The sequence below is a fragment of the Sardina pilchardus genome, chromosome 5 (assembly GCF_963854185.1).
Source record: "Sardina pilchardus chromosome 5, fSarPil1.1, whole genome shotgun sequence".
NCBI classification, from domain to species: Eukaryota; Metazoa; Chordata; class Actinopteri; order Clupeiformes; family Clupeidae; genus Sardina; species Sardina pilchardus.
Window position 1 is genome coordinate 30953899 of NC_084998.1, and position 23970 is coordinate 30977868.

At 52.8% G+C, this 23970-nt stretch overlaps 1 protein-coding gene across 4 annotated transcripts in view; it reads left to right on the forward strand.

The window, feature by feature from the left end:
- The first annotated feature begins 1540 nt into the window (after positions 1-1540).
- The window catches only part of auts2a (activator of transcription and developmental regulator AUTS2 a), a 43334-nt gene continuing 20904 nt past the window's right edge, over positions 1541-23970 (forward strand). For all 4 annotated transcript variants that reach the window (XM_062537216.1, XM_062537217.1, XM_062537219.1 and 1 more), the window contains exon 1: positions 1541-1585. The gene's annotated coding sequence lies outside the window, so the exon portion shown is untranslated. The remainder of the gene's footprint in view (positions 1586-23970) is intronic.

A 23970-nucleotide genomic window follows, 5' to 3' on the forward strand; every position in this document is an offset into this window, starting at 1 on the left:
CTCTGGAAATATCTTGTCGCAACAAACAGAAGTGGCGGGGCGCGCAAGTCGGCTATGATGCCATGTTTAGCAGCAATGTCATACCTGGCTGGTCACTGTGAGATTTTCGCTAGTCTGAAGCCATTAACAGCCTATTGTGTCATTTCACCACATCTAATGGTGCGAAACGTGGCTGTCAGAAGGCCCGGGTTGGTTTTCGTTTACGCGGTGCCATGGGTTACCAGCCACACAAGCAGAACTATGGCATTTTAGGAGACTTAAAATACCTCTATTTGCGCACTTTGTTATTGAGCTTGCATCTCATTTGTGTGAGGTTTTATAGATAGCTAATAGTATGTTTCCTACAATTTAACATAGGAGTGTAATTTAGCACGACACTGTAAGTTATTCTGCTCCACTCAAAACTTTGAAGGCAACATTGTAGGCCTAGCCAGATATCTACAGAATTTGTATTAACCAAACCTTCCAATTGCGTTGCTTTCATGGAAGCCTAAAACAAATTGTCGTATTTGTACCTAAGCCTTGTCATGTCATCATCATATGCAATTAATTGACTTCTTCTCGGTAGCCTTCTTTTTGACACAATGAGTGTTTTCTCTCTTCCCTCTGTAGTCTGTCCAAGACAGTCCTGCACATTGGAGGATAAAAAAAAGTAGAATTACGTCTGCGATCACCATTATTGCAATATGCCAAGTAGGCCTACTTATTCAGTGTGCTGCAATCACGACTGCTCCAAGCACTATCATTTGCATGTCTTAATGGTAGGAAAGTGGCAGTCGCCGGGGGATACAACCTGACAGGTCCCCATTCTGGTGCCCACAGCTTCTCGGCGTTAGGGATTTCCATTTATTTTTTGAAAATTAAAGCTGGACTGCGCTATTGCGTGTTCTGTGGTGTATTTGCGACGGATGTCGATTGAAGTTGTGAGGGAAACAGCATTTGTAATTTGTTGTGTAATAAAATCTGTATTATTATAATGACTGACAGCTAATTAATTAACAAACATGTTAGACCTATGGCACAACATGGCGGGGCTACACCCTTTTCCGTATTTTGAATATATGAATACAGACAACCCTTTCTAACAGATGCGTTAGCTTACTCCTCTCACTCACAGCACAATACGCATAAAATTGATTATGAGCTTGAATAGTCAAATATTTGATTCTAATAACAAGATGTTCTGCAGAAGCCTAGGACAGCTAAGCATCAGGCGCACATCGAAATGGTAACAGGTCGCTCATGCTGTTTATCGGATTTAATTAGCCAACAAGTCTTTGATACCACATTGTCACCTAAATAGGCTTTCATTACCTAAGTGATGTAATGTCAGCAGTGAATGTTTGCACAATAACACAGCAATGTTAATGCGTTTAGCCAGATTCACTGGAGTGGTACGTTTTTGACACGGATCAACAGTGCCACCAAGTGGTTATGGTCGGAAGTGGGAATAATTTGACTGATGCTTTGACAATAACACCTCATATTTGGAATACGAATTGGAAGCACTAATTTCGTGTGTTTGATCTGTTTCAGGGTTCCGATGCCAGCTCGGAAAAATTCTTCAGCACCGCTGCAGTTAAAGGTATGGTTATTTATTCTATTTTGTCTTTACCTTACATTTGTCTTACCTTAGTAGCCGAAGTCCACAGGTATACCACTGTGGACATAGGGGACTGTGCTATTGGTGGATGTGATGGATATGGCTGCAGTGGTAACAGGTTTGAACTAATCTGTTTTACTGGCAGTGCATTGTTGTGGTCAAGTGTTGCTTTTGTTATTTACTCTCTTGTGTCAGGCTTAGAGCTTAGAATTGTACCTTTTGTGTTGCCACACAACACACCAAGTCTGCCTTTCTTTTTCGCTGCAGCATAGTGTGAAATATCAATCTGTGTCTGCTCTCTCTGAGAAGTGACTGAAAAATCCATTCCCGGCACTCTGTTAAACTGAGGTGAAATGGATACAGAGGCGTGAATTAGAAAATCTATGCTTTGCCAAAGCATGAAGCGTGTGCAAAAAGAGAGGAGGGCCGCTTGAACAGAAATATTTCACAAAAGCGTGTCATTGTGTCTAGTTGAAATGGATGATCTACACCACGGACAGTTCTGCTATGCTTGATATGCGGGGGTGGGTCAGGGCATATGACTGAGTGATGTGTTGTTGTTCAGGCAAAACCCTTCACAAGCAATTACCATGAATGGCCACCTCCTTTCACGCGGCCCGAAGTGTTCTCCATAGATAGGGAGGCGGATTGATCTCTCGGCCCCACCAGTGTGCAGCACCTGGGCAGTGCGGCGGCGGCCCTCCTGCCCCCCCTGGTGCCCCCCCTGGTGCCCCCGCGGGCTCCTGCTGCTGGGGGTGGAGAGTCAGAGAGAGAGCTGTCAGGGCGCTTTGTGTGGCCATGGCGGCGCACTCGCCCCTGAAGCCCCAGCGTGTGACACGTCCGCCACGCCGCTAATTTACTCCTACAGACCCCTCCAGTCAGAGCATTCACACACACACACACACACACACACACACACACACACACACACACACACACACACACACACACACACACCCCAGCGCTGTGGGCCAAAGAATGGAGACACCCCCTCAACATCCCCATCTCCATCTCCACCACCCCCCTCCTCCTGTGAATGGGCATTCCTCCGCAATGGTGCGTTACCAGGACGAAGCCTCCGGAGGAAGGCGGGGAGAGAGGGAGAGAGAGAGAGAGAGGGAGGGGAGGACTCTGACCTTCCGCCAAGGGTGAGAAAAGAGGGAGACTGATTGATGCCGACAAGCCCTCCCTGTTCCGCCTCAACCCCTCACTTCTCTCCCGCCCCCTCCAAACAAAACCCAAAAGAAGAAGAAAAACACATTTCCCACATTCTTGCTCTTTGATGGTCCCTCTTCAGCCTTTGATTGGTGGCGTCCTCCGGCTGCTGAATGGCCACTCGTGATGGAAGGGACTTCCTTTCTGCGCTGCTGTTTAAAGGAGACACCTCCGCGGGGTGATTTTGGCTCTCTGCTGAAAGGGTTAGGGCTCCCTATTGTGTTGCCTAAATCAACACCGCGACGCCTCTCCCTCTCTCCCCCCCGGCTGAAAGCTCCTCGCTTGGGATGCAGAACACAAATACTCCCTCTTTCTCTCCCTCTCTCTCTTCTCTCTCTCTCTCTCTCTCTCTCTCTCTCTCTCTCTCTTCTTTCTCTCTTTCATTCAGGGGAAAGGCCATCCACTTCTCTGGCCCTTATTACCATTTAAATGTCAGCCCTTCTCTGCCTCTTTCCCTCTCTTCCTTACATCCAGACCCTATTGGCTCCTCCTCTGCCAAGTGCTAATTCCACCATTGCTGGTGTTAATGCCCTGGACGGGGCTGCTCCCTGCTAAACCCAGGTGCACTCCAACTTTGCTTCAGAGGGATTTTAGTCAAGGGGTTTGGAAGATAAAAAAGAGTGTGTGTGTGTGTGTGTGTGTGCTATTTTTTTTCTCTTCTCAGGGATTAGTGGAGCTCCGATTCAACCCTCAGGACAAAAAGAAACGGGCTGGAGAAACTGAGCGGCTAGATTGTGCACAGATAAATGTCAATATTTGCCCAAAGGCAGGAGTAAAAGCTTTGGCTTGTTTGCTTTTCCTTCTGTTCTTTTATTTGTGTGTGTGTGTGTGTGTGTGTGTGTCTGTGTGTGTGTGTGTGCGTGTGCACTTTCTTGTTGGTACACATGAAAATGCTTACCGGCTCTCGGGCTAAGCTTTGACTGACTCGTTGAACTCGCAGAGGTGGGAGCACAACGCATGAGAGCAGAGAGAGAGAGAAAGAGAGAGATAGAGAGAGAGAGAGAGAGAGAGAGAAGGTGAGGAGAGTGTAAAGGTGTCCACCCAGGCCAGTCTCTCTCCCCTGTTGTGTGTGTAGCGAGGGAGCTGGCTAGCGCACGGAGAGTGTCGGGGCTAAACGTGGGCCTGTGGGGCCTCCGCCCGCTCCAGCTGAACACAGCACCGGCGAGGCAGACACAAAAGCGCACTCCGTGTTTGATTTAATGATTTGTGTTGCGCTTCGCTGCCGCGCTTTTTTTGTTTCTCCTCTCATTTGGCATGCCGTGAGCAGACGCAGTCCAGGTGGCTTTTTAAACAAAATGCTGGTCATTAAACTGTGGCGTTAAACCTGGCCGCCTGCACTGTGTGTCCCCACCCCCCCTCGTCCGCTGTCTCGCTTTGATTATAGGAAGCGGAGGCCGGGCGGCTTGCCAGCTCCTCTGATTGGTGCAGCATGTCTCTCCACAACTCACCTGAGTCTCTGTGTCGTCTCTTTGTGGCTTTTTTTTCCCGGTTTTGTTTTTCTAACTTCCATTTCCCTGCCGGCGGTGGCGGTGGCGTCCAAAAGCTACACAGCAATTACTGTCACAGCGAAGCGGCCTCGCTCGGAGCGATTGGCTTGCGGCTTGATTGCTAATGGCCTGTGTCTTATTTGCAAAGGAATCCGCCGCGCAATGGCTTTGTTTTGGGCTCTGACAAGCACGCGCTCCTCCCCTCAATCCACACAACATGACACCCCTCTGCTTCTAATAGACATGGAAGGTAATTGCTGGTGATGTTATTTTCCTTCTCTCCCTATCTCTCTTCCTCTGCCTCTCTCTCTCACTCTCTTTCTCTCGCACGCTCGCACACATACACCTACCAAACAAACACACACACACACACACACACACACATCCAATTTAGCTTCAGCTCACACTCCTATTAACCAAGAATCATTAAACGTTCCCCCTAATTGTTACCTCTGTCACACAGCCAGGAGGTGAAGCCTGCACCTCTGCTCTTGTATAAGGCAGGAGTGTTAATTACACGTCTTGTCTGTTTATTTACCTTTTCCCCCGCACTCCAGCCGTCAAGCCGGGGAAGCTAAACCTGCCTGACGCGCGCTTGTTTTCCCCGCCGCTACGCTACATCACAGCGTGTTGTGCTCAGAGAGACGGCCCTAACCCCCAGCTCAGCTAATAGGCCGCCCAGGGAGAGGGGGAGCGAGGGAGAGGCTGCCCCTAGAAAGAGGCCTCATCGCTGGGCCACAGATAAGAGGACAGAGTGGCCTGTAACCACAAAAGCCCCGCGCTGATATCCATCACGCCATTAGGGGGGGGGGGGGGGGGCGGGGACGGTTCCCGTCCGGCGACACTGGTAATCTCTCCCCGCGGCTCCTCTTTATGACGGCCGCTCGGCTCAAGTGCACTCTGTCAGCGCGCACAGCCGACGGCGTAACTGGATTAGCGCTGATCTGGGAGCAGCATCTGTCCGGCGTGATAATAGAGATGACAGCGCTGTGATTGTGTTAGGGCAGCTCAAGACAGGCATTAAGGTGGGCTGACGGATCTCTGACCCCGATGGCTCAGGCCAGGCTTTATACCTCCGAGGCCTGCGCCTCACTTCCCCCTGAGCCACAGGAAGCCACAGGAAGCGCCCGCTGGCACAGCTGCCCACTGAAGCCACGGCTGTGCCCCCTGCTGATGGGCATGATGTAGCATGGAGCACACACACACGCATGGAGCACACACACACGCATGGAGCACACACACACACGCATGGAGCACACACACACACAGCTCAGTAGCATTCTCATGCCATGTCACTGAATGGAGTACTGGAGCGTTTGGTTCATGTGGTTACCATTATGGGTCCCAGAACTGACAGCATTGATCTCACAGTCTCTTTGTATATGTGTGTGTGTGTGTGTGTGTGTGTGTGTGTGTGTGTGTGTGTGTGTGTGTGTGTGTGTTTGTGAGAGACAGAGAGAGAGCCTGGAGTGTGAGCTGAGATAATGGCTAATATGGAAATGCAACTGGTCAGGGTGGAGAGCTGTTGGCGACGGCGGCTAAGCACACTCTTGTCCTCACCACGGAAACGAGCTCTGAAGGGCGCTTCGCCAGCCGATTGCGCGCCGCTCGAGAGCCGTCTGCCACCGCGGGCAGGAGCGTGGGGGCCGGGGCGTAATTTGCGTCGCTGGTGACATCGTGGAGGGAGTGGTGGAAAAGCAGAAGGGCGGGCGTGTGCGCGAGCGAGAGGTGAAGTTTGAGGCAGACAAACAGCGCTGAAGGGGCCTCCAGACCGCGCTCCAGGAGGGCCCTCCACAGAGTGAAGCATTCTGGGAGTGCATTAGCTCCCTTTCACAGGCTGTCCGTCACAGCTGCATTATGGGAGCCGCAATGCCGCGCTCCCCTCCAGCAGCAGTCTGAGTGGCCCCCCCGCGCTGGAGCTGCCCCATCAGGGACACCACGGGCCCTCAGGCCCCACACACCGCACCGCACAGCACCGCACCGCACCGCACCGCACAGCACAGCACAGCACCTCACCACACCGCACAGCACCGCACAGCACCGCACAGCACCGCACCGCACAGCACAGCACCGCACAGCACAGCACAGCACAGCACCGCACAGCACAGCACCGCACAGCATCGCACAGCACCGCACAGCACCGCACCGCACAGCACCGCACAGCATCGCACAGCACCGCACAGCACCGCACAGCACCGCACCGCACAGCATCGCACAGCACCGCACAGCATCGCACAGCACCGCACAGCACCGCACAGCACCGCACAGCACCGCACAGCATCGCACCGCACAGCACCGCACAGCACAGCACCGCACCGCACCGCACAGCACCGCACAGCACAGCACCGCACAGCACCGCACAGCACCGCACAGCACCGCACAGCATCGCACCGCACAGCATCGCACCGCACAGCACCGCACAGCAACGCACAGCACCGCACAGACACCTGACAGGCCAGAGCGCCCAGCAGATTTATTTTAATGGCTGCGCTGGGAGTCTGGCCCAATCCCCCAGCTGAGCACGGAGAGCTTCACCCCAACTCCATCTGAACTTTTTTCTTTCTCTCTCTCTTTTTTTGTGTCTCGTCTCCACAGTCATTTGCCCTTGAAGGACCTCTCTGTTAACCCGAATGTGTCTCTTCCTCTCTCCTCTCCTCTCCTCTCCTCTCCTGTCCTCCCCTGTCCTCTCTCTCTCCCTCTCTCTGCTCTGTTTCTTTCTGAAGTTATTAATGCGCGGGAGATTTACCGCTTCCTGGAGGAGCCCTGCTCCAGACCTCCTTGAAGGAGTCCTAAGTGTTTTTAAGGCTGTTTGTCCCCTCTGTCGGCTGCTGACGGCCCTCCATGCTTTATGGCTCCCACGGGAGGGATACAGAGGAGCCTGTAACCTGCACAGACCCTGCAGGGACGCTCACAGGACAGGGCCTCTCTCTCTCTCTCTCTCTCTCTCTTCCTCTCTTCCTCTCTCCCTTCTCTCTTTCTCATTCCTCTCCTCTTGTCTTCTTTAACTTCTGCTCCTACCTCAGAGACAAAGACAGAGGTTTTTCAGAGGATACAGTTATATTTTTGTCTTTGCTGCAGAGCAGAAGGCTGGCATGATGTTGGAGTTGCACATTTCTGCCATTCAGACTTCTTTTTTACAAGATGGCGGCAGTAATTCATGAGCTTTGTTGGAGAGCACATTGAGAGACACACACACACACACACACACACACACAAAGGTTAACACACCAAGACAGAGGGACTGATTTACTGCCTCAAGACCAGTAAACAAAAGCAGCACCTTCCCGACACACTGTGTACAGCTCACTGAGTTATGGTGGGACACACACAGAGGAGTGTGTGTGTGTGTGTGTGTGTGTGTGTGTGTGTTACAGTGCGTTAAAGTGCATATTCACAGTGTTTGTATAAACACAAGCACACTGTGCATATCCATGCATGGCATCATGTTCAGTCTCTATGTTTCTAACCTGCCCAACAGTAAGTGGGCAGGTTAGAAGCATAGAGACTGAATATGCTCAGTGTGGGGCGTGCAGCATGTCCACTGAGCATGTGTGTAAGGATGGGATGGTGCTTGTCCACAGCAGTGTTAGTCGGTGCAGGGCCAGCTGCTGTTGAGCTGGAGAACAATGGGGGAATCAGAGACCCCATCTCTGTGTCAGTCCCCCTAAGAGCGGCCCATAGCCATAACACACACACACACACACACACCACTCAGGCCCACCAGACACGCCACTTCCTCCTCTGCTCTGACGGGCCCACGGGCCCCTGTGTACCCGCACGGAGACGGAGGGGGTGTGTGTGTGTGTGTGTGGGGGGGGGGGGGGGGGTCACCCAGAGTTTGCTCCTCGACTCTCGAGGTTTTGAAACGAACAGAGGTAAATCCATCCGTCCTAATGGAGTAAGTTCACCCCAGGGAGAGGAGCGGCTGGGTGGGGTGTGGGAGGAGGAGGAGGAGAGGGAGGGCTGGGTTGTGTAAACACGCACAGTATCCCACATGCCACGGCTAAAAACCCTGGAAGTCTGGAAGTCATCTCCCCAAATTAAAGCCTACCTCCCCAGCACAAACATTTGAGTGGGCCGCACTCCAGAGATGAAAGCCCAGCGCAGGGAGAGGGGAGGGGAATAGAAAAGCTGCCATCCCCGTGTGGCTTTCTCCTCGTCCATCTTTTAAAGTTGGGTGTTTTGCGGATTAGCTCGATGATTGAAGGTTGAGGCCAAACAACCCTGCAAACCTCAGCCTGCCCGCCCGCCCTGTGTTCCTCCCGCCTCCTTCCTCCCGTACGCTTCCATCTCAGGTTTCTCCGGCTTTACTGCTCGGAACGCCGTCTTAAGTGGTGGGGAGTTTTCAGGCGGAGCACAACAGCCCTGACCAAATTCCCGGCTCCTTAAAGCTGTTTGCGAAGGCAGCGCTTGTATATATATCTCATAGATTTGCTGGCGCGCTAGGGACCCGTTTTAGACCTCTTGTGTTTTAAAAGCTTGCCTGCTAAGCTCATTTGTTGGTCTTGACAGCGAAGCGGTCACCGAAGTTTACAGGCCGTAATTTGTCGAACACAAATACTCCAGTGTGCGTTTTCTTGGCGTTTTTCCTGGAAAGAGGGTCTTAATTTCCTCTTTTGAGGAGATTTGTTATAATACAAAGGACCTTAAGATTTAGTAATGCTATTGAAACAAACAGCAATTTTGTGGTACAACATCAGTTTTAGGGATAATTTATGTAATTGGCTGTTTTTCGTTCCCTTTTTCAGAGCGATGCAATGCTTTACGTCTGCCCAAAACTAATTATAGGAAAGCAGAAGGATATGCTCCAAGCGTTTTAACAGGCTTTCAGCAGAGAAAATACCTATTTAAGATGTTGTCAGAGAAGTAGTATGCCAGTGTGCTTATATAATATTCTAATGTACTTTTGAAAATAGGTTAGATTTGCTTGTGTGTGTGTGTGTGTGTGTGTGTGTGTGTGTGTGTATGTGTTTTTCCCTGTTCAGCAATATGTAACCAGCAATACATAGCAGGAATTATTCTATTTATATGCTTAATGTTGAAATGTGTGTGTGTGTGTGTGTGTGTGTTTGTGTGTGTGTGTGTGTGGCCTGCCTACAATCAACAATCATGCAGGGGTAAGACTTAGTTCAGATGCTCTTTAGTACCTCTGTCTCTCTCACACCACTGCTCTCTCTCCTACACGTTTCTCTCTCTCTCTCTCTCCCTCTCTCTCTCTCTCTCTCTCTCTCTCTCTTCCTCTCTCTCTCTCTCTCTCTCTCTCTCTCTCTCTCTCTCTCTCCCTCTCTCTCTCCCTCTCCCTCTCTCTCTCTCTCTCTCTCTCCCTCTCTCTTCCTCTCTCTCTCTCTCTCTCTCTCTCTCTCTCTCTCTCTCTCTCTCTCTCTCTCCCTCCCTCCCTCCCTGCTGGAGCAGTAGGTTGCCTGGCAGGAGCAGCTCACCCACTCAGCCCTGCTTTGTTTGGCCCAATTACACCAGTGTCAGTCAGTCAGCAGGTCCAGTCATGGCACAGGAGGATTGTGTGGGATTGGTGAGGCGTGGACGAGTGTGTGTGTGTGTGTGTGTGTGTGTGTGTGTGTGTGTGTGTGTGAATAGGGCTTTAATGAGGCCTCATGACAGAAAGAGAAGATGGGGTGAGAGGTGAGGAAAAGGGGTGAGGCTTAGAGAAGAGTAAATGGACAGGTGTGTGTGTGTGTGTCCACAAGGGTGGATGTCTCAGTGTTCTACCACAGTTCATTTCCCCTTTTGGAAGGGTCTCTACTAGTTTTCTCAGCTGTAAGTGCTATGACCCTATCTAGCACTGCACAGACCAAAGCAATCGCACTCCGCGTGTAATGATACGTTAGCAGACACGCTAGAGTGAAGAATCAGACATAAAGCAGTAATCTCTCCTCTGCCAGCCTCTCTCTGTTCGACACCTCAGATATCTCTTTAATAGATTTACTGGCTAAAATTGAGCCTGGTAAAAATGGGCTGTTTGAAGAGGCGTTTAGTATGGATTTGCTGTAAGGAAAAGGTGAGTGAGTGTGTATGGAGCGTGCGTGGATGAGGATTGGCCCCTTTATCTTCTGCCGGCTCTCGCTGGGAATATTGATTGGGGTGTCAAAAGGTGTGCTCGCCTCACAGTGGATTAGGCTGCTGCCACACGTTCCCAATATCGACTCCGGCAGACGGCCGGGTGCGTCGGGGCGTCGGCTGTGGGGCGTGAGCGCGATCCCAAACGGGAGTCGGGGAGCTGGACATGGAAGAGCTCCGTGGCGAGGGTTTAGCCCTAATGCTTAATGTTGTGTGCTCTACTACACCAAGCGCTTCCAGAGGACGGACAGACCAGTGGAGAAGAGAGGGGAAGAGTGAGGAAGAGAGGAGAAGAGTGGGGAAGAGAGGGGAAGAGTGAGGAAGAGAGGGGAAGAGTGGAGAAGGGGATGAGAGTCCATTGTTATTCGGCCCACATGGAAGCAGTTAGGAATGAGCCAGTGCCACGAAAAACAGTACTCAGATAGGCATGGTTTGTTTTGTGTGTGTGTGTGTGTGTGTGTGTGTTTGCACAAGCATGTGCGTGCAGTGCTGCCGCTGTAAGGGTTTGCGGGCGCTCCACTCTTTCCCCTGCTGTGCTGCTGGCAGCCCTCAGCCCTCAGCCCTCAGCCCCTGCGTCTGCTCTGCTCCCCTTCTGCCACCGCTGGGACGGATCACAGCCAGCCGTCAGCCAGCGCTGCTCCACCTCCTGCTCCTCCAGCAGCAGTAACAGGAGAGACGGCACGGACGGACCCCCACCGCCACCAGCAGGGGCGCCAGCTGGGGCATGGTGGACGGGGTGGAATCAACATCACACACACACACACACACACACACACACACACACATACATATCCACTACGTCCACCCTCACCGCCGCTGCAGTCCCCGAGGGGGGAGAGGGTTACATGGCGAGACGGTAAACAGTGGAGTCTGACATGGAGGAAGAGAGGGATGGAAGAGAGAGAGAGAGAGAGAGAGCAGAAGAGGAGAGGAGAGGAGGCGAGGTGGGGGCACAAGGAGCCGGAGAAGCACAGCTTGCAGCCAGACTACGGTAGCCTCAGAGATGTGGCCTGCGTCGGGCCGAGCGGCCCTCTAATTGCTCCCCCCAGAGATGGACGCTTTGGCTTTGTGTTTCTCCTTTTTCAAACACCCCTCCTTTTCTCTCTCTCTCCTTTTCTCTTTCTTTTTTGTGCTGACACTCGCTCATAAATATGCACGGCTAAATATGAACACCTTTCCACGACCCTGAGGGCAAGAGCTGCGTGACCTTGTTTCCCCTTCTTCCTCTCCTTTCTTCTCTCTCTCTCTCTCTCTCTTTCTTTTTTCTCTCTTCCCCTCTCTCTCTCTCTCTCTCTGTGCCTCAGGGCTCCTTGCTTTGCAAAGAGTGAGATTGCAGTGTGCTACATCTCTCTCTCACATACACACACACACACACACACACACACACACCTTCCATAGGACGCACACATGAGCATAAATCAGGTGGGCTGAGGCCTGTGCCCTGCTGGGCTGCTCTGGCTGCAGGCCTCACTAGCACCATGGTGGGGAGTGATGGGCAGCGCTGTGGAGGAGAGCTGAGTTGTGCAGAGACTCTCCTGCTCACCAGCCTGTAGCGCCTCCCTCTGGCCATTCAGGGAGTGAAGGGGGGTGGGGTGTCTGGAGGCGATCCCAAATTCAGGGCAGGGTTTTTTGCGTGACACGCCTCGAGAGCCTTCGCCGGCGCGGCGGGTAGGGAGAGGGAGAGGGAGAGGGAGGGGAAGTTCTGCGTGCGCTTTGGTATAAATAAGGTCTAATGAACTGTGAAATGTTCCATTTTATCACCCCTTCAGCTCGCCGGCGCGCAGATTCCAGACCTTTGCCACGGTTTCATAAGCCCTCAGAAGCGCACTTCCATCCGCGGGATTGTCACCATCTGTTAGAGATTATGCTGCTCGGAGAAGGAGCTATTTGATTTCAGTGCTCTCACTCCCTCTCTCTTTCTCTCTCTTTCTCTCTCCTTCTCTCTCCTCCTCCTCCTCCTCCTCCTCCATCCAGTGCGTGGAGGTTCAGCACAAACAGTGACATTGAAAACCAGACATTTCAGATGGGCCGGCTCCCTCTGGCTCAGGGGGGGTTGGGGGGGTTGCGTAGGAAAAGAAAACAGCTAGCGGTGGTGTTGGGTGCTCCATGGCCCCGGCTCTGGAGGAGGAGGAGGAGGAGGAGGAGGGAGGGAGGGAGGGAGGAGGGAGGGCTGACATCTGACTCTGCTGTTTGGGCTGACAGAAGCGTGGATGTCTGGGTCTTTGGCCTCCTCTGAGAGAGAAGCCGACTACAGGCCCCGCATTGTTCCCGCCGTAACCCAACCTGGGGGCCCAGCGTGCCTCAGAGTGTGTGTGTGTCTGTGTGTGTGTATGTGGGGAGGAATATTGGGTTGCCCCCCCACCCCCAATCTCCATCTGTACCCCCACCCCTCCCCAAAGTGGTGGGCTTGTTGAGAGAGGGCTGAGGCAGCTGCCCACCTGGCCCAGCCTGGACCTCCGCAGTCTCTCTTCAAATAAATGGAGCCGACCCTGGCCATCCGGAGCAGTCCCACAGTCACACGACGCAAGGCCATCAACTTCATCCAGCCTTCCCTAGACACACACACACACACACACACACACACACACACACACACACACACACACACGCGCACACACACACACACACACACACAGGGATGTTTGTGCTTGGAGATCTCAGTAGGTCACAGCAGGTCACTGAGAGTTAGAGAGGAAAAAATAAACAGTGGACTAACCATGGATGGATGGATGGATGGATGGGTGGGTGGGTATCCAGGTTGAATCCGGTTTGTGTCCCATTGGTTTATTGTGCCAAGGGAGTTGTAGGTCTCAGTGGAATATGAGGCTCAACAAATATCCCCAAACAGCCATCCACTCACATACACACATATATACTTGGGCATTGTGCCACCCAGTACTTCCGCTCTAACCCTCTGTTCGATATACATGTATATGTGTGTGTGTGTGTGTGTGTGTGTGTGTGTGTGCTGCTAAGCCCCGACTGACTGAAACATGAGGCCTCAGTAATGAGAGAACACCACACACACACACACACACACACACACACACACACATTGAAAGAAGTTCATCTGGAAAGTGTCATGTCCAGATCTCTTAAAGACCTCTCCACTGTTACCCAAATAGTTTTGATGAGATGGTTTTGGAGCTTCAGGCACCATTGTTTTATGATAGATTTGTGTTTTATTGACGCTCTTGTGTTGTGGTGGTACTGGATTGATTGCTCATGAAGCACTGGAAGGACTGGAGCCTCGAGTGTCTGGTAAACATTAACTCTGGGATTCTTGTCAGTGTCTGTCACTCATGAGGGATTCCACCAGGCACACACACACACACACACACACACACACACAAGGGAGAGAGATTGGAAAGAGTGAGGGAATGGAGAGATGATTTAAAGAGGGGAAGAATAAAGAAAAGAGGAAAGAGCCAAGTTGGAAGACAGGAGGCTCTCTCTCTTTCTCTCTCTCTCTCTCTCTCTATATGGGCGATTCCCAACAAGCTCACATCAGGTGGTGGCAATTTGTCAGCCTGACCTGTCAACACTGATTGCTGTCAGTCAGTTACACAGAGGACAGATTCCATCTTGCTGTCTCTCCCTCACACACACACACACACACATACTCCCCCCCTCACCCATTCTGTTGCAGGAGAGAGGGATAGAGAGAGAGATGGTAGAAAGGTGGGGGTGGGGGTGGGGTGTAAGCTCTCCCTGAGGAATGGACACTTGACACCGCGGGTGATCGCGCCTTAACCGCTCCTCGCTGGCTGAAGGGAGTCTCATTGCGTAGGCAGGGCAGGCAAGCAGCCGGCTCAGCAGCCTGGGACTTAAGCCCCCCCTCAACCCAGCCCCCCTGCACACACACCCCCCCCCCGCCACCTTTGGAGCACCCCAACACACACACACACACACACACGCAGCAGCAGCCTCTCCCCTTGAGGATTTGTGTTGAGGCAGCCTTGTGGGAAAAGCCCACTCACTCAGTGGAACTGAATGGAAGTAGCTGTGCGCGCAAAGACACGGAGCTGCTGGACTCGGCACATGTTGCAGGACTAGGCATGTGGACCAGTCACAGGGTAGGTGTGTGTGTGTGTGTGTGTGTGTGTGTGTGTGTGTGTGTGTGTGTGTGTCAGCAGTGTTGACTAAACACCGTTTGTGTTCCGTTGTGCGCTGAGCCCTGAGAGTCGGGGCGGGTGGGTTCGGAGGAGCGGAGAGCTGAGCGCGGTCGGTCGGTCGGCCGCACGTGTCTAGGGTTTCTCTCTCTCCCTCCGGCCGCTGCTGCTGCTGCCACGGCGCGCTGAAAAGGGCACGTCTGTCAGCCCAGGCCCAAACGCCGCAGTAACTGGAGATTCGGGGACATCGTGTTGGCGTGCGGATTCATTCCGGCTTAGCGGCGGAACTCGACGCAGGTTTTTTCCCCCCCCTCCTGGTCGGAGTGGTTTTGTGAGCGCTATTGTGCGGGGGCCATCTGGCTGCAGACTGAATGCCCTGCAGCATTGAGGAGCAGCAGAGGGGCCTGCAGCTCTGTGCCTCTCAAGTGCCACTCTTTCAGACATGGCTAATCTTGTCCCTGTTCGACAGGAGGGGGGGGTGTTGGGTGTGTGTGTGGGGGGGGGGGGGGTTGGGTGTGTGTGTGTATGGGGGGAGGGGGGGTCCGCTGGCCCAAAACAATGGCTGACACAAAGCAGTCATTTCCAAAAGGGAGTCCATAGAAATGGCACTTTAGCTAAAAGTCCCCTTTTGGGGGCGTAGAGCGGTGTCCTGTCCTCATGGCTAGGGGCTGCTGGGGGAGTGAGTGAGTGAGGAGTGAGTAATGGCCGTGTGGGAGCGCCGCTCACATTGCATCTGTCATTTGGGACGCTGACAACAGGTGAGAGAGTGATGAGAGAGACCAGAGCAGAGGCAGCCATGTCACAAGTCCTCCGCTGAGATTCTCCTCCAACGCGGCCACTGGCCCAACGCCCGCCGTGGGCATCCAATACGGGCAGGCTCACCTGGCGCGCCCTCGCTGTGTGGATGGCGTGAATGTGCCACGGTGCACAGAAGTGGGCGCTCGGACGCCGTGCCACGCTAAGTGCCCGTGCGGTGCGTGGCTCTGGAGCGGGTCCTGGGGGGGGGGCAGCGGGCAGGCGGTGGGACTGGGCCGCGCGGGGGGGGGGGGAGAGGGCATTAGCGGGCCGCTGAGTGACGCGGGACCTCTGGCCGGGAGGGAGAGCTGGCGCTGACGGACGAGTGCCCGCTGGGCGCACGTCTCTCACCACCCACACCCTCTCAGGAGCAGCGCAAAAGCCTCGGGCTGGGGGAGAGAGGGGGTGGGTGTGGGACAGAGTGTGTGGGTGTGTGAGAGAGTGTGTGGGTGTGTGAGAGAGTGTGTGGGTGGGGGGGTGGTATTCATCACAACGACACCTGAAGTGAATGCCTGGCCCAGTGTGTGTGCTGACACTGGGGAGGGGTTTGGTCCATTAACAGCCACTAGCTCTTTAATGAGTGCAAATGGAGTTAGTGAACTACACAAGTGCATAATGTCCTTGCTCTAGCATTTGAGATGCTTGGAGACATCTGGTTGGTTTGTTTGTGTGTGTGTGTGTGTGTGTGTCTGTGTTTATGTGTGCACGAGCCATACAGGCACGGAAAGAGATGCTTTCTTCATGACTCAGACAGATGCTCGCAGTGTGTGTTTGTGTGTGTGTGTGTGTGTGTATTGCGCTGAGCTCTTTTTCAACAGGGTGTGAATAACAAGGGCCAGGCCTCCATTTGACTGCAGCTCACACCTCTCTGTGCCACTGGGAGGAATGCTGGCCATGCCTGTGACCCAGAGCAGCACTCGTCTGAGCACACACATGTGATAGGACAGGAGGCCCTGTCAGGTGCAGCCAGGGGCCTGGCAACCCTAAATTACCCCCAGTGACACACACACACACACACACACACAACCCTCATCCACTCACACACATGTCAGCGCTCATCAGTGGCTTTCCTGGGCCTCTAGCCCTTAAGGGTTTAAAGTCCTGTATGCATCCAGGAGCTCAAGGAGAGGGCCCCCGTGGATTGTGGGATATGTGCACACTTCTGCCTGCTCTCTCTCTCTCTCTCTCTCTCTCTCTCTCTCTCTCGTTCTTGTTCTTTCGGGAAGAGCAGTGATACGACATGGCCGCATGTGTCTGAGCCTGTCAGAGCCTTCTCCAATTCCCTCCCTCCCCGTCTCCCCCCCCCCCAAAGGATATATAAAGATTTGCTCTCCGAGGGATGAGCGCTGTCCACACCGACAAGGGTGGAAATGGACACCGCGACGAAAGCCGCCGGGACACCCGACCCCGGACCAAATCGCCTCAATCAGCCGTAATCCACGCTACTCTCCCACTGCTCTCTCTCTCTCTCATTCCTCCCTCCCTCCCTCCATCTCACCATGTCTCTCCATCCCTATCTTCCTCCTCAGCATTAATGTCTGGCACGCTTGTGTTCTAAATGAACTTGGACACGTATTAGCTGCATTAAACATGACGAGCCCTCCATGTTAAAACATGGTGACGCGAGTGCTAAAGACTCAGGTCCTAACAGGAGGAACCCGACACCTACACACACACACAAGCACACGCACACACACAGAGCAGTGAACACTCCCTATTTGGTGGAAAGGACAAGGATAGGCACCACAGGTGTGAGGGGATTTTGTGTGTGTGTGTGTGTGTGTGTGTGTGTGTGTTCTCACATGCTTGCCTGTGTGTGTGAGTGTGTGTGCGAGCCCTGGGGGACCTGTGAGGGGCAGAGTGTCTGTCAGAAGGGCTTAGGAAAACATTCTCAGCGCTAATCACAGCAATTACCAAAGATTGGCTGCCTTTTACAGGAGAGCTGTGTCACAACCTCAGCCATCTGTGGAAGAAGAGCTTCAGTCAAGCATACAGAGACTGCCAACCCACACAGCTCACACACACACACACACACTCATACACATCCAAGCACACTCACTGAAGGACTTTCTCTCTCACACACACACACACACTGAAAGGCACACAAGCAAAGAGATCCTTGAGGTGTGTCATATCTTTCAACACACACACACACACACACACACACACACACACTCCTAAGCCCCTTGAGCCGTGTCCTATGTGTCTCCTGTGGGGGTGCTGATGAAGGCGATGATAGTTTCAGCCTCAAACGTGCCCTTATCGCCCTTTGCCACAGTTCCTCCTGGAAGTGCCATGCGGGCATTCACTGCGCCATCGGCGCGTCTCTGCCCTCCGCCGCTACAGCATAGCTCACTGTTTCCAAAATCCCCACTCTGGACGACACACACACACACACACACACGCACACACACACAGAGTTATAAATACACATGAAGACACATAATCATTTGCACTTGGGCAAACGCATTCCCTGAATGGCGGGGCTGTTGGCTTTTATTTCTGTTTAGCTGTTGCTCCCTGAGCTTAGTATAAATGAACACCTACCCCCCCCCGAGCCCCCCGCACCCCATGGCACCCTGGGATAGCTGGAGGTGTAACAGGCACCGGAACATTCCCAGGTTGAGCTGCCTGCTGACATGAGGGACCACACAGGAGTGAGCTAGGTCACCCTCTGTCAGCGTCAACACCCACACGCCACTGCACATTACGCTCATGCCAGAAGGCCTCCGAGTGATTGTGTGTGTGTGTGTGGTTCACAATGCCCTCACACGCATCACACAAGAGACCTACTAAGGCATAAGTGAGTGTGTCTGTGTGAGCTCACTGGTGTTGCTGTAGTGCTGGTGGTACTCATTTCAGCTGTCTGCACTGTGTATGTGTTTGACGTGTGTGTGTGTGTGTGTGTGTGTAAGCAGGTGTGGGTTTATTTTGGCACCCATGGCATGACCTAATGTCTTTCCTGATTAGGTCCACACACACACACACACACACAGTTTGTTGCAGGGACCGGCGTGTAAACAGCCCCAGAGCTTGTTTATGATGTCGGGAACATATTACGGTGGCCTATATAACTTTATAGCATGTGGTTTGAGTGAGCTCGGTGTAAAAAGAACAGCTGTAAAATTGGAGCTGAATTTTAATTCTGGAAGTTATTTCAGTTCATCTCTGCTCGGCTCCACGAGTGGAAACGAGTCTCTGGTGTAATCTGGTCTCCCTGGCAGGGCTGCGGCGCGGCGGAGGGGGATGATTGACACAGTGCTTGTGTTTTTATGGGCCGCGTGTCTGCAGTGTGGGGAGAGCAGCCCCGTAGGCAGGCCTCTGTTCTCTAGGGGGGCATCTGCATCAATACATGCAAGTACTACACGCAGGGGCATGAAGATGCATGCATGCACACACACATAATGTACATACACACTTTTCCCTCTCTCTCTCTCTCTCTGTTTCTCTTTTGCTCTTACTTTGTATGTGTCGCTAGACTTATTGTCATGCACATACACACACGCATGCACACGCACACACACACACGCATGCATTCTCTCCTGGACATGCCACCTCTCCTGAGGCACTGCAGCACTGCTTGTGTGATGTGAGCCCCAGGAGCTCCATATCATCATCACCCAGCCACGGCGCCCCAGCAGCCCCACAGACAGACACCCAGAGCCGGGCAGGGAGCAGCGAGGAGCAGCCTGACCACCAGACTCCCATGGGGCCGGGCCAGCAGGAGCCCTGCAGTGTGGAGTGTGTGCCTCTCACTGTGCTCCAGTGCCACATGTAGCCTCTGGTACTGACCAATGCTAATGCTAGACTTGCATCAGACTGCAGACAGGCAGACGGAAAATAGGACTCATTCTTTTCAATAACTCTTGTTATTATGTTAGGCTAGACTCCTTGCATTTGTTATCTAAATGTGTTAGGCCAGCCAGATGAATGAATAAATGTATAAATGCCTTAAACAACCAGATTTATATGATGCCTGGGGACATGCTACTTATTATACCAATGCAATTATGCCACTGTTGCAGCAGGCGTAGAGGCCTTGGTATTTTTCACTCCACAGTGCTTTAATGGGGAATGGAGTGTGTGTGTGTGTGTGTGTGTGTGTGTGTGTGTGATGGGGAGAGGTGATGTGATATGCCAGGTTAATGGCTGCCAGGGCAAGCATGGCTGCAGATGAAAGTTTTAGTGTGTGATTCAGCTGTGTTTGATGATCTTCATCTTTTATTCCCCCTGGAAAGAATAGGAGAGTATAAATCTCTCACGCTCTGTGTGTGTGTCTCTCTCTCTCTCTCTCTCTCTCTCTCTGTGTGTCTCTGTCACTCCTCAACTCTTTCCAATATTCCTATTTTGGCAGGAACAAATATGTAAATCTGTCAATCTATTTTTCTTCTCTGTACACCTCTCTATATCAATCTCTCAATCTCATCTCTTTTTCTTTTCCCCTCTCCCTCTCCCTCTTCCTCTGTCTCTCTCTCTCTCTCTCTCTCTCTGTGTGTCTGTTGCTTCCTGGCTGATTGTAATGAGTGTTTACACAGCTCTGCGCCTGTGAAATGGAATTGGTCTGGGGAACGAGAGCGCACCCCCCACCTCCACCACCCCCCGTAGCCTTTAATTGATTGGACTTGGGCAAACAGCAGGGCTTTTCCTCTCATTTGTCTGCCTTTTTGAAGTGAGGGAGAGAGAGAGAGAGAGAGAGATGGTGAGGGGAAGATAAGTCTGCACACAAGCACACACCATTTCCTGACAGAGTAATTGGAAGAGAGGCGAAGGGAGGAATACATAGAGAGAGCTGGGATGAGAGAAAGAGAGAAAATGGTGGCGGTGAAAATGAAAGCTCAGTGTGTGAGTGTGTGTGTGTGTTTCCCTGGTCGTTTGCCGGCAGGAGGTCGTGGGGATCGCGCTGGCAGCGCTGGACTGGCGGCGGGCTGTCGCCGTTTGGCCGTGAAACGGACGAAAAGTGATCTGTTTTCCCTGCTGCCGTGACTCGGGCAGAATGTGCCGGGGGTAAAGAGAGAGAGAGAGAGAGGGAGGGAGAGAGAGAGAGGGAGGGAGAGAGAGATCCCCTGGCTCCTCAGACCCCTGTCAGCTGTGACAGACAGCTGGGCTCGAGCCTGTCAGCACCTCGCCACGGGTGGGCTTTTTTTTCCATGACTATGAACTCCCGCACACACACACACACACACACACACACACAGCAGTTTGCTCATCAAGGCCTTAGCTAAAAGTGGAGCGTCATCTGCTGGCCGACTCCAGCCCCCTGCGCGCCCTCGGGAGAGCGATGAGGAGGGAGCCTCTGTGGTGATCCTTCACCTCCAGCACCTCCTGCACCTGCGCTGCCCCACCTGGGGTGTTACCTGTGCTTGCATCAGCCATGGCTCCACTCAGGGCCGGCCCCGCCCGCTCTGCTAAAGAGTCAAAACACGGGCTGCCGGGCATCGCCTCGTTAGGAGTAGCCGTGGCTTGGGGGTTAATGACCCAAGACACTAGGTGTGTTTGTGTAGGCGAGAGAGAGCGAGTGCGTGTGTGTGTTTGTGTGTGTGTGTTTGTGTGTGTGTGAGAGGGAAAGTTCCCCTGTGCACCGAGCAGGTGTTCCTAGGGGATCAACTGGCCAGAGTGGAATGGAATCATTGCTGTGTGTGTGTGTGTGTGTGTGTGTGTGTGTGTGTGTGTTGTCTTGGTGACCTCAGATGCTTTGTGTCACCCCCATGGTTTCTGTCATGCTCGGAGGACTGAGTGTGTGTATGATTAGTGTTGTGTTAACCAAGGCCGTGTGGAAGTGTGTGTGTGTGCGTGTGTGGGAGTGAGATCTGTGTATGGTATAGTGTATCTCCATAAGACGCCTCAGGGATCCATCAAAAGCAGGCTCTTCATTTATGAAATCCGCTCAGCACACACACACACACGTACATCCCACATCAGTCTGGTAGAGTAGAGGGCCATTACGCCGCACTTACATCACTTGCGTTCGTCTCGAACGCAGCCCAGGAATGTCTGCTTGTGTGTGTTAATTTGTGGCATTAGCATCTCAGCACTGCGCTAGCTAGAGGCGTGAACGCTCCACCACAGAGTGCCTCGGGGGCTTCCTCCTCTACTCCAAGTGATTTATGCAAGTTCAAAGAGGAACATGGGGCTGGTGCACTTTATTAAGGTGAACGGATGTCACTTCATGTTTTAAAAAAGAGCATGTGGGTAGTGTTAGCACTGAAGGTTCATGACTTTTTGAAGATTAGTTAGAATTGTTTTTGTGTTTGTTTTCTTGAGCCGTCATGTTCAAAGGAGGCCCAGATCTCCACCCTAGTCACGCTGTTGTCAGCCGTACAAAGCTGGGGACTAGCATCTCTGTGGGGCTTCCTGCAAGGCCAGTGCTGTGGATATATGGAGGCTGACCTCACAGCTACTTGCGTCAAGCACCCTGACACACACACACACACACACACACACACACTCAGGGTCAGGGTTCAGCTGTGCTAAAGGTGGCGGTCTGTGAGGTGATCAGTAGACGCCCACAGGCGCTGTGATCTGACAGACAGGATTTAAACACACTTTCACCTTTCAACTGATGGTGTTGTGGTTATTTTAGGGGATTGTGTGTGTGTGTGTGAGAGTGTGAGTGAGGAATGGGATACTCTGAAGGCCTGAAGCTCCATAAATCTGTCAGGGTGTCTCCAAGCTGAAAGAGCGCTGCATTCCTGCAGGCTCTTGGCAAGCCATCCAGAAGAGGAGTGGGGCTGGGGAGCGGGAGATAAAAAGAATTTGCAGGTTAGCTGAAAAAGAGAAGAGCATCTGAGCTGGAGCTGATGAGAGTGTTTTTTAATTAGGGTTAATGTGTGTGTGTGTTTTTGTGTGGGTGTTTGTGTGTGTGTGTGGGGGGGGGGGGGGGGGGGGTGGGTGTTTGTGTGTGTGTGTGTTTAACAGAAGGAGCCTGGGTTAAGCGAGTAAGGATTATCGTGTCTGCAGACCCCTCACCTTGTAATCCCAGCAATCACCACATCAGCATTATCTCAAATAAGATCTCCCCTCTTATTTGCTCATGACCCCCCCCCCCCCCCCAACTCTCCCTCTTGCCCTGTCTCTCTTTCTCTATTTCTCCCTCTCCCTTTCCATCCCTCTCTCTCTCTCTCTCTCTCTCTCTCTCTCTCTCTCTCTCCCTCTCTCTCTCTCTCTCTCAGATTTCAGTCATTCTGACCACAGTCGTAGCCTGTTGAGCCGCACCACAGTAATTCCTTGCGCCTGACTCTAGTAAACATTCTTCCTTTTCCAATTACACACTCCATCACCTCTACATCCTCCAATCTCCGGCAAAATGCCATTTCATTTTGGGGGGGGTTAAGAATAACAAGAAATGGCTTGGACCCATGCATGCACTGAATTTCTAGTAGCTTCTTTACCCCCCTCTCCCCACATACCGCACTTTTTAGACGTTTTTTCTGTCGCATATCAGATCAATTATGCGAGCCAGTGAATTTGCCGTGTGCGTGTCCACGTGGAACGGATGCCAGGGTGTATTGGCCCACGTTGAATTAACGTGTCGGGGGAACGCATACATAGAAGCCACGCTGGTAATGAGTTTCTCCGTGAGGGCTCAAGGCCTCCATTTTGGTGCGGCGGCTCCGTTTGGTACGCGTTTATTCCGCCGCCGTGCTTAGCGCTCGCCGGTTGACGCCGCGCTACCGTGGCAGCCGGGGCCCAGAGTGGGTGAAAGCTGCCTGTTGTGAGCCAGAGCACAGCGCTGCATGGGGTCATTATCAAACAGGATTAGAGCGCGCAGTCAGATGAGCTGGCAGCCACTGGCATGGGGGGGGTTCAGGGCTGGGTGTGAGAGATGTGCCAGCAGGGCAGTGGCGCGCTAAGCTCCTCCGAGGCCCTGGCACGGGCACACGCCATGACCACTGTCCCTCTGTCTGCTCAGCGGCGCCCACCGGCCCCGAGCCAGCGTGCCATTCTCCATCTGCATCAGCAGCTCCAGCACGAGACTGTGTGTCCTGTAGCAACGGAGCCCCAGCGCTAGCCTGTGTGTCCTGCAGCAACGGAGCCCCAGCGCTAGCCTGTGTGTCCTGCAGCAACGGAGCCCCAGCGCTAGCCTGTGTGTCCTGCAGCAACGGAGCCCCAGCGCTAGCCTGTGTGTCCTGCAGCAACGGAGCCCCAGCCCAAAGGAGGCGCAGACGCGCGTGTGTGTGTGTCTCTCTCTTTTATCGCCATCATTAGTGTTTGATGCGCTTTCATTCTCTCTTGCGTTAGGGGCCTTAATTGTTGCGGAGGGAAAAAGCTGGTTTCGGTTTGCGGACACGGAGACGGTCTTCACACAAGACATATTCTGTGTGATGCTGCGGTGTGAGAGATGCAGCAGTTCTCCCCGTGTTTGAAGTGAATCATTATCACGCCTGTCTGTGCGTTCTCTCTCTCCCGCTCCTCCTGTCGGGAGGCTGTCATGGCGAGTCCTGCAGGCTCAGTATTGTGCTGCTGCTTCTTTGATGTCATTTGATGTGGGCTTGTCTCTGAGATGGACGCCTCCCAGTGATCAAGAAGGTTCTCCACGCTCTGTGTATCTGTATTTATCAGTATTTACATGAAACACACAGGCAAAGACACACACCACACACACAGGCAACCTTACTTATTTACATACTGAGGTCTATGTATTCTTCCATTTCAGTGCAAACAAAGCGGTGTCCATGGAAGCCATTTT